At 41.9% G+C, this 9,869-nt stretch overlaps 1 long non-coding RNA gene across 1 annotated transcript in view; it reads left to right on the forward strand.

Moving 5' to 3' along the window:
* LOC110284444 overlaps positions 1–8,454 on the forward strand; it is a 45,598-nt gene extending 37,144 nt beyond the window's left edge. Inside the window, exon 4 of the long non-coding RNA XR_002376937.1 lies at positions 7,684–8,454. This is a non-coding gene — a long non-coding RNA (uncharacterized LOC110284444). The remainder of the gene's footprint in view (positions 1–7,683) is intronic.
* Positions 8,455–9,869: the final 1,415 nt, after the last annotated feature.

Here is a 9,869-nt window from a genome sequence, read left to right on the forward strand (position 1 = left end):
AGGAAGGAAGGAAGGAAGGAAGGAAGGAAGGAAGGAAGGAAGGAAGGAAGGAAGGAAGGAAGGAAGGAGGAGAAAGAGGAGGAGGGGCTATTTATGTTAACTGTTTTCGTGGTGTACGTTAGGATTGGTAGGAACCAGTGTCTGTTGAATTAACATAGTTTAGAAATTTTATCCTTTAGTTGAAAGAATGGTCAACCAAGAAGTGGACAATGAATGACACCGAGGAAGATAGATCATGATACTTAGTTGGAGAGATTGTTGAGCTAGTCTTGTGCTTATTGTGCAAGCATGAGGTCCTGACTTCAAATCCTCAGAATCAAAAGAAAATGTCAGGAGTAGCTGTGTGTAGCTGCAACTCCAAATCTAAAAAGGGAAAGATTCTCAAGGCTTGAGGCCATCCCATGAAGTTACAAGTTAAGTGTGAACCCCATAACTCAAAATAGTCAGCTACAGAGAGATTGAGAAAAGACATGTGTTGACTTCTTGCTTCCACGTATGCTTACACAAACACACATGTACACATGTGCACACACAAACACAATTTTTAAAAAGATCTTTGTGTTGAAGCAAAGCATGGCTCTCACCTAAATGATATAATATATTGATAACTCTTTCTGAGTTGCACATGAGTAGTTGTGGCCTGGGAACATGAGTTGAGGAGGCTGGGAATAATTTGTCCCAAGTTAGAAATGGTTACGTAAGCTGGGCTTGGTGGCACGCACCTTTAATCCCAGCACTCGGGAGGCAGAGGCAGGCAGATTTTTGAGTTCGAGGCCAACCTGGTCTACAAAGTGAGTTCCAGGACAGCCAGGGCTATACAGAGAAACAAACAAACAAACAAGCAAACAAAGAAATGGTTACATAAACTTTTATAGTCTCAGAGCAAATGAAAGTCACAAATCAAGGCATTTTACAGTACTTTGGTGGGGACAGTAGGCAGGCAGGTCATAGTGAAGAAGAAAAGGCTGCTTATGTTAACTGTTTTAGTGGCATACTTAGCTTTAGGATTGGTAGGAACCAGTGTCTGTTGAATTAACATAGTTTAGAAATTTATCCTTTAGTTGAACGTTTGGCCAGCCCAGAGTTGGACAATGAATGCCACCAAGGGAAATAAAAGTAGATCCTGATACTTTGGCTTGGAATCTGCAACATTCTACCACCACAGAGTTCTAATCAGTCAGACCTATAGAATCTTCCCCACTGGTGCTTCAGTTCACACTGAGTTGGGAGGTGATGCTTCCAGCCATACACTATGCTCAGTTTGGATTTGTTCACTTTCTAAAATTTTCTAAAAAATAGAAGATATTAATGGTGTCTAGATGATCTTGGAATGTAGCATCCATGGTAGAACACTCAAGAACGTGTTTTCCTGTGCTTATCAAACAGCGGCTGAAATGTAGGATTTGTTCAACATCAGCATTAGAGTCTGACGCAACTGCATAGATAGCTGCTTGGATCCAGCCACACGTAGTATATGCACGTTTGTGTTTTCTCTTTTCCTTTTAATCTTCTTTTGAACACATTTTAGCACCTTCATTTTATTTTCCTAAGAAACTTTCCTTAAAATTCAGGTTAAAAAAAACTTAAGTTTAATCCTATATAGTGGTCCATGTGTATGCCTGGGTGGTGTCTATGGATTCAACCAACCATAGAAAAAAAACTATTCAGTAAGAGGAAAATCATTGCAGCACTAGAAAGGTACACTGTTTTGCATTTTTTTTACTGGGTTTTTTTGTTGTTGTTGTTATCAATTACTAAGCAATGCAAAATAAAGACTATTTGCATGTCATTGCATTGTATGAGATATTATAATTACTACAGATGACAGAAAGTACACAGGGTACGAGTCAATCATAAGCTACTATAGGCCATTTTACTTATGGATTTGAGAAGCTTGTGATTTTGGTTTTGGACATCGTCTTCAAGCCAACTTTCTTTAGATGCCAAGGCACAAGTGACAACTGCATGTTATTACACACAGCTGCTTCCAGGGCCTTCAGAGGTCCCTAGCAGGTTATTAACAAAATAATATGTATATATAATTTTGAAAGGTACAGTATTTGTGTGTTGTTGTTCTCTATCACCTCTCCCAGGTCATAAGCATAATCCAAGATGGACCAAGAAAACCCTGATAGGAATCCTTTTACTATGTATTTTTTAATTTATTCTTGGAAAATTTTTATAAATGATACAAGGTAGCTTGGCCATGTCCATCTCTCACTTCCTCCAGCTTTCCAGGGCTGTCCTCCAGTGTCTCCAACCTCAAGTCCTTTTTAAAATTTTAATTTATAGCACCTCCCCCAGTTCTTTTTGTCCATATGCTCATGGGTATGGGGTCATCTACGGAGGCATGGTCAACCTGTGGCCACCCATCTCTCCCAGCAGCCATCAAGTAGAAATAACATCTCAGCCAAGGGTGAGGCCTAACGAGCCCCTCCACTTCCCATGCTGGACTTGTTAGCTTGGTCTGTCTTATGCCAGTCCTGTGCAGGTAGCCATATCTCCTGTGAATGTTTGTGACAGCCATGTCACATCTAGAGAACAACATTTTTCACCCTTGAAGGTTTGCATGGCCCTGATCTTGGTCTTACAGTCCACAAGTGGCTTCTTCTCACTGGGAAGCCCCTCCTGTGATATTGTCCCTGCCACTACTACTTATAAAACCAGACTCTACCCAGGCTCTTTATAAAGCCAAAGTGGTCTCTGGATGGTGCTGAATGAACTTGCCAGAGCATATTCCTCATCGACACACACCTTCTCTGGAGAATAAAAACCAGCAGAGGGGTTCTTCCAGATGCTTAATCCAAAATCAGCCTTCCCAAATAACAAAAGAACTAACATACTTATTTTTAAGGATATACAGGGCTGGGGATAGCTCAAAACTCAGTCAGTAAAGGATTTGTCTTACAAGCACAAAGACCTAAGTTTAGTTCCCAGAATCATCTATAAAAACAACAGGAAGGAGGGTGCATGCCCACAATCCCAGTTCTGGAGAGACAGATGAAGGGGAATCTATGAGACTTACGGGACAGCCAGCCTAACCTATTTAGCATGTTCCAGGTAGGAGATCCTGTCTCAAATAAGAGGGAGTAAAAAAGTGGACAGTGCCTGAGAAAAGATGCTGAGTGTGTCCTCTGGCCTTCATGTGCATGTGTTCATTTGCATAAGTGTACACACACACACATGCACACGCACACACACACATACACACACACACACACACAAGTACACTACATACTCACAAAAGAGTAATAAACAACTTTACAGAGACTTATACTGAAATAAATGCATCTCTTTCATGGTGTGAATATTCCGACAACCAGTGGTCTCAGAGAACTTCCCATCACCAACAATGTACACACAAATGTACAATCTATGCATATATATGAAATCTTTTAAAAAGAATATATTTTGACTGTGGGGATGGATTCAGTACAAATAGAACCCTGAGGCACCTAAGAGTTTAAATAATGGTTTCTATTCCAGGGAAGGGAAACTATTTTTCCTTGATAGCACTCTCTTATATTCACAGCATTAAAATTACTTTTTCAAAATCCTGCCGGTGGAGACTTATCATGTTTGCTATTGCTGTACTGTAAAGATAAGGATGGAAGCAAATGCGATTCGGGAGCCGAGAGCCTGCAAATTGGCACTATCCTTCACCACACAAAGCATTCTACCAGTCCAGAAATTTTTTCTTCAAATCCAAACAGAAGTTTTCTCCTACGGCATTTTTCATTGGCTTGAACCTTTTCTGTTGTTTGAGTCTTACTTGTTCACAGACTGTTCAAGAAACGGGTAGTGGGAACAGGGACAGCAGATAGCAATTCCGTTGTAGAAAACAGAAGATACCCTCTGGTTAAATGTTTTTATATAAATTCTGGTAGACATTAGTGCATTTCAATATAAGAAGCATTATTCTTTCTTCGTACATAGAGAAAGCATTAGAATCCATACAAGATCCCATAAATTGTCTCACTGGGGTTTTGTGAAGGGAATGACTGGGTTGGAGATGTTTTATGGACTGAGTGTCTGATAAGCAACTCCTTACTCCAAGTTCATGAAACTTTACCTTAAACATACCAGTCTACCGCTCCACATAGGTCAGCTTTCCTGCCCCCTTTCCTACTTGTGTGCTGACTTCTCTCACATCCCTGTTTCTCAGTCACCCAAAGGTTCCATGAAAGCAGGATCGTCAGATTGTCCTGCCTGTCCTCATCTTTCCACTGCAGGCCACTTCAGGAGGGTCAGTAAGTGCCTGCCAGGTGTGCGACTAAACAAACAGGCAACAGAGCACCACACATCCCCTGCCTGCCTCTCTTGTCCTGCCAGAGCTCCTCAACACACCTCATGAGCTTTGAATACATTTCCTCATGTTGTGGTGACCCCACAAGCATAAAATTGTTTCGTTGCTACTTCATAACTCTTATGAATGATAACATAAGTAATCAATAGTCTTAGGTGACCCCTGTGAAAGGGTCATTTGACCCTCGAGATGAAAACCACTGTCCTAACTGGTAAAAATAGATTGATTCATGTTTTGTTATTAGCTGCCAGCGATTCTGTCTCTATTAGACTAGGAAGATTCAGAGGGCTCCCTGACTTGCCCTCTGCCTTTACCTTATCTTCTGAGGAGGCAAGGAGGTCAGCCTGAGCTAGCGCTAGGTGTTAACCTTATTTTTAAATATTAGGACTATTGGACTGGGAGATAGCTCTGTGGGTGAAGGACGTGCTGCATACACCTGGAGATATGAACTGGACCCTCCGAAGCCACACAGAGGTGGAAGAAGAAAACTAAATCCAAACGTTTTTCTCAAATCTCCCCATACTTGTACCAAAGCATATACAGTCCTGTGTATATCATGCACACACACTCACACAAGCCAATTGATTGATTATATAAATCATCGCATGGCACAAAGAAGTAGGCACACATGATAGACAGTGGTATTCATCTCTTTCTTGCTGCCCCATGTGACCTCTCACGATCCCAGACCTCTTCCAAATGCTCAAAACTCAAACCCCTTTCTCAGTAAGTGAGCGTCTCATACACTGTTTCAAAGGGAAAGACAGATTCACATAAAAGTCGTCAACGGAGCCTGTTCATGTCCACTGATGCCCTTCCCTGTCACAGCATCCCAGCAGCAAATGCACATGCAGGAACTGCTGCTGCTCAGGCTGTAGCCAACAGAGCACCCGCAGCCCTCAGCTTCCCTGTCACAGCCTAATTCTGAAATAATTTGGTGCTGTTTTTCTGTTTGTATCAGAACTTTGCTTTATTATGGTTGAGAAGGGGGCTCCATATTTCTTTCATAAAGATAATTGTTTTCTTGGGATTTGGGACTTTTCTCCCTCCCCCACCTTGGAGATACCTATGTGGTTGGAAGCCGATAAGACAGACGCACCTCTTCATTAAAAACTTTAACCTCTCACTAATGATTATATTAATACCCAGCGTGCGATAAACACCTGAGACGTACTTTGTCCTAAACAACACAGCCTTGGAGAACCTCGTAGTCAATAAAATAAAATACCCCTTTCTCTTTAATTAACATATGAAATAAACACAGCCTGTGACACCTAGCGTGCGGCAGCAATTAAGAGGCATTGCTTAGTTAAACCTCCTAATACCTCATTTAAATATGCAATTAAGGGATAATTGCCTTCAATCAATAAAAAAATTGAAATATTTCGCAGGGGCTTCAATTATTTTTTGCTAGGCTTTCCACTTTGCACTTGGCCAGCACTAATGCTGCATGCTTCCCCCCTTTGGTTAAAGTGACATGACCCCCTTTCTTGGCCCTGGCATTGAAGCCTACTATTAACATTGCAAGAGGCCAACAGCAATGTGGAGCCTTGGAAATCATCTCTTTTAGCCTCAGTTAAGATTCTGACTTGCCTTGGGTTATGTTCTTTGTTTCATCTCAGCCCAAAGGCCTCCGTTTTCATCTCCTTGCAAAGGATCTTTTGGAGCACACGATGCACCTATATAGTCTGCATATACATTTGCTTCCTTGTGGCTGATGGAGCTGCACCCCCCCCACACCCCCCGACACACACATACCTCCGGCCTGTGGGTATTTTCAGACTGTTGTAGGCATAAAAACATTTCTAACCCAATCTTCAGTCAAGCCCTCCCAACGTGTGTGCAGAGAACCAGGATGTATGAAAAGCCACCAGGAAGGATGGAGGACTTAGAGGGCAAGGGGTGAGGTGACAGAGCAGAGCCAAATTTCATCCTGGAAGAAGCAGAAGTAATTATGTATGGTTGACAGGAAGAGTGTTCAAGGCACTGAGGGTGACTAGCAGATGGGACCTTCAGCTACGATCTACAATAAACCACAAAATAAGAATCATTACAAACAAGCCCAAGGGAAAGGCTGGACGATACCTGCTGGCTTAGGCTACCCCAGCAGCCTTGCATCCTAATCCAGGCAGCAGCAGCAGACTGGATTTATCTAGATTGGAAGCCTGGTACGTGCCTAAATGTCTTTTTCACTTTGATCAAGTAAATTTGATCTTAAAAGATCACTGACACTTTTTTCTGAACATAGAAAATAGCCTAATTATGACTCTGTAGGTGGGCACATGTGTGCCTTTCAGTTAGGAGGCCAATTCCTAAGACAGATCCCCAGCCTTGGATTCATACAATTAATGACTGAAAGCAACTAGGGAGATTCCAGAAATTCCCAAAGAAATGTGAATTTCCTGTACTCTGAGTATCATGTTGAACCCACACAAAGCAGTAAGAAGTAATATGTTGATATTGAAAATCACCTAGAGAAAAAGTACATGGGAGAGGATCTGCATAGACCATATGCAAACATCGACAGATAATATAAAGGATGTCAGCTTTATAGAAATCACAATGGATTGTGTCTCAGCAATGTTCTGAAACTCATCCCTAGAAGCCATGTCTAGCTGCATTTACTGATCTTTCAAAATAGTACCCTGATGACTGCTGGGGGGAGAAACACTCCCTTCTCTTGGGAGCATGCCCACTAGTGTGTCACATGTGCCCCATGTGTCAGGGGAACTCCGGAAGAATTGAAGGAGAGAAGTGGAAGGTTGGATATGATCAAGATACACTATACACACAAATATGGATTTTTTTTAAAGAGGAACAAATTGTGGAGACCCAACAAGAACCTTAGGAACATTTGAAGTTTGCACACAGGCCCTGGTGAGTCTTCCTGTACTGGCTGGATTTGTGTGTCAACTTGACACAGGCTGGAGTTATCACAGAGAAAGGAGCTTCAGTTGGGGAAGTGCCTCCATGAAATCCAGCTGTGGGGCATTTTCTCAATTAGTGATCAAGTGGGGAGGGCCCCTTGTGGGTGGGAGCATCCCTGGGCTGGTCTTGGGTTCTATAAGAAAGCAAGCTGAGCAAGCCAGGGGAAGCAGGCCAATAAGTAACATCCCTCCATGGCCTCTGTCTGCATCAGCTCCTGCTTCCTGACCTGCTTGAGTTCCAATCCTGACTTCCTTTGGTGATGAACAGCAGTGTGGAAGTGTAAGCTGAATAAACCCTTTCCTCCCCAACTTGCTTCTTGGTCATGATGTTTGTGCAGGAATAGAAACCCTGAATAAGACACTTCCCAAGCAACCTCTCCTTGTCTCCCTGTATAGTAACCCTTTCTGATCTCATTGACTTCGACTGACAATGATTCATTGTGTTCTCAGAAAACTAAGATGCGTCAGCATATGCACATCTGTAGACAACCCAACATTGAAGTTTGTCCCTCAGTACCTGACAAAGCCAGCCTTGGGACCACTCCGCAGTGGGACTTCCACTGGGCTTGAAGCAGCTAGTGCTGACCACTGTCTTAAGCAGAAGTCACTGATGAAGAGGTGGCACTCAATTCTGAACACTATCCTAACCAACTACATGGTCTATTACCTGAAATCCTCATGACACAGGAGATGGGTAAATTCTCATCGTTTTATAGATTATGAGAGATGCACTGCATGCTAGCAGCAGCTGACACTTGAGACACCTTCCATGAGTTCCTATACTGAGCCACTACCTTTGACTAATTCTGTTGCCAAAACCATGGTATACACCACACGGAAAGATGCAATTAATTTGAAACAACATAATGTCTATCTCTGGCATCATCTGACCTGCATCAGTGACCTTCAACAGAACTGAGAGCCTTCCCACAATATCCTTGGGTTGGTTTTTGTTTGTTTGTTTGTTTGTTTATTATTAGAAAGCAATCCTTGACTTGTAGGGGGAAAATCATAATATTTATGCATCTGTTCTTTCAGCATGTGTTCTCTTATTCACTAGACATTGCTAGTCACTGTCACAGACTAAGGGCATTCGTGGGCTTACACATTGTGCACTCATGTGACCATAATGTGCTAGGGAAATATATTTGGCTGGAAGGATGAAATTGTTATCCAACTCATTCTGAGCTGCAAAAAATAATAAAGGTGTTTCATCTGACCAAATAGAGCAACAACTTTTTAAAAATCTTGGACATATGCCTTTGCTATGCAGAGTAGACAAGTCTGAGAGTGCTGGGGGCTTGATCCTTTCTGACCTGCTCTGTTCCTCTCTGGCTGCCTCACCAGTCTCCCTCTTTTGCCCTTGTACCTGTAGTGACAGTCTAGTGGTCCATTTCCTGTCATATCTTTGGAGGGGTGTGTGTGTGTGTCCACCAGCTTCTTTTGCTCTTCAGACTATAGGTGGCTGGTTTGTAAGGCCCTCAGACTCTATCTAGGCTTTTCTCAAAGTGGTGTGTGCAGAGAGCAACATTCAGATATAAGAGATTTCCCTCTGGACCAGCAGGCAAGCATGCTTATTTCACATTACAAGATAGTAGAGTCCTCAATTTCAGTATTCCTTGGCTGCAGTGCAAACTGATCTGAATTTATGGCAATGACTCAATGAGCAGGGAAGACCAGATATGGACACCCATGCTGATACTCAGCTCTTCTGCATTAGGCAACTTTCTAGAGTCTATAAAAACAGGAGAAAATAACCCACCTAAGCTAATACTCCTCCATAAGATTCAAGGCATACATCCATCATGATTTTGTCAAGTTCAGCCTGTTTCTGCATCCTTTAAACATGACCACATTTGATGGTCTCTCTTACCTAATTACACTTAATATCTTTAGTATTATTTAGAGGAACCCAGCCACAAAGCATAAGCATCATTGTCAGAGGTGAGGGAGGGGGTCCATTCCTGTTTTTATTCTGGTTTTGTCCTGTGAAATCCCCAAGATCTTTCTTGAGAACTATTGGCCACCCCAAAACTGTCCAATCAAACTTTTAACTACATTAGACTAGAAAACTGTTCCTATTTGTTAATAGCTTATGACTTAAATTTGTCTCATTGATAACTTTTTGTTTGTTCATATAAGATATGTTTAATATGGGAATAAAGGGATAAATTATTTTAACACAAATTTATGTAAATTGAAACTGAAAGCAAGTCTCCTCTTTCAGCTCCACACTTCAGATCACTGCCATTCAATTATTCAGACTTCTAATGTTTCCTGCTCATTTCAACCCCCGTCTCTTTCCCTTTTCTTTATGTAACTTAAATAGCAACTCCAGTCGACTAATCTGTTTTATCCCATTTATAACATTGTCGTTGACTTTTCAAGTCAATACAGATCTCATTATTCTTAATGGCTACATGGTGGTATTTGCTTACTAGTTTAAGGTTACAGGCTGCATAATTTGACTAACCTCCAAAGATGAGCACTTTTGGCTCCCCCCCGCCCCGCCCCAGCCTTTTCTTATTTTTAGTTTGCTATTCAGCAGTACGCACTTTCATGTGCACATCTGTGTTTAGTTCTAATCATATCTTTCAAGGAAGTGCCAAGAAGTAGAATTAGTCAAGAAAGGTAAA

The sequence above is a fragment of the Mus caroli genome, chromosome 18 (assembly GCF_900094665.2).
Source record: "Mus caroli chromosome 18, CAROLI_EIJ_v1.1, whole genome shotgun sequence".
Classification (NCBI taxonomy): Eukaryota; Metazoa; Chordata; class Mammalia; order Rodentia; family Muridae; genus Mus; species Mus caroli.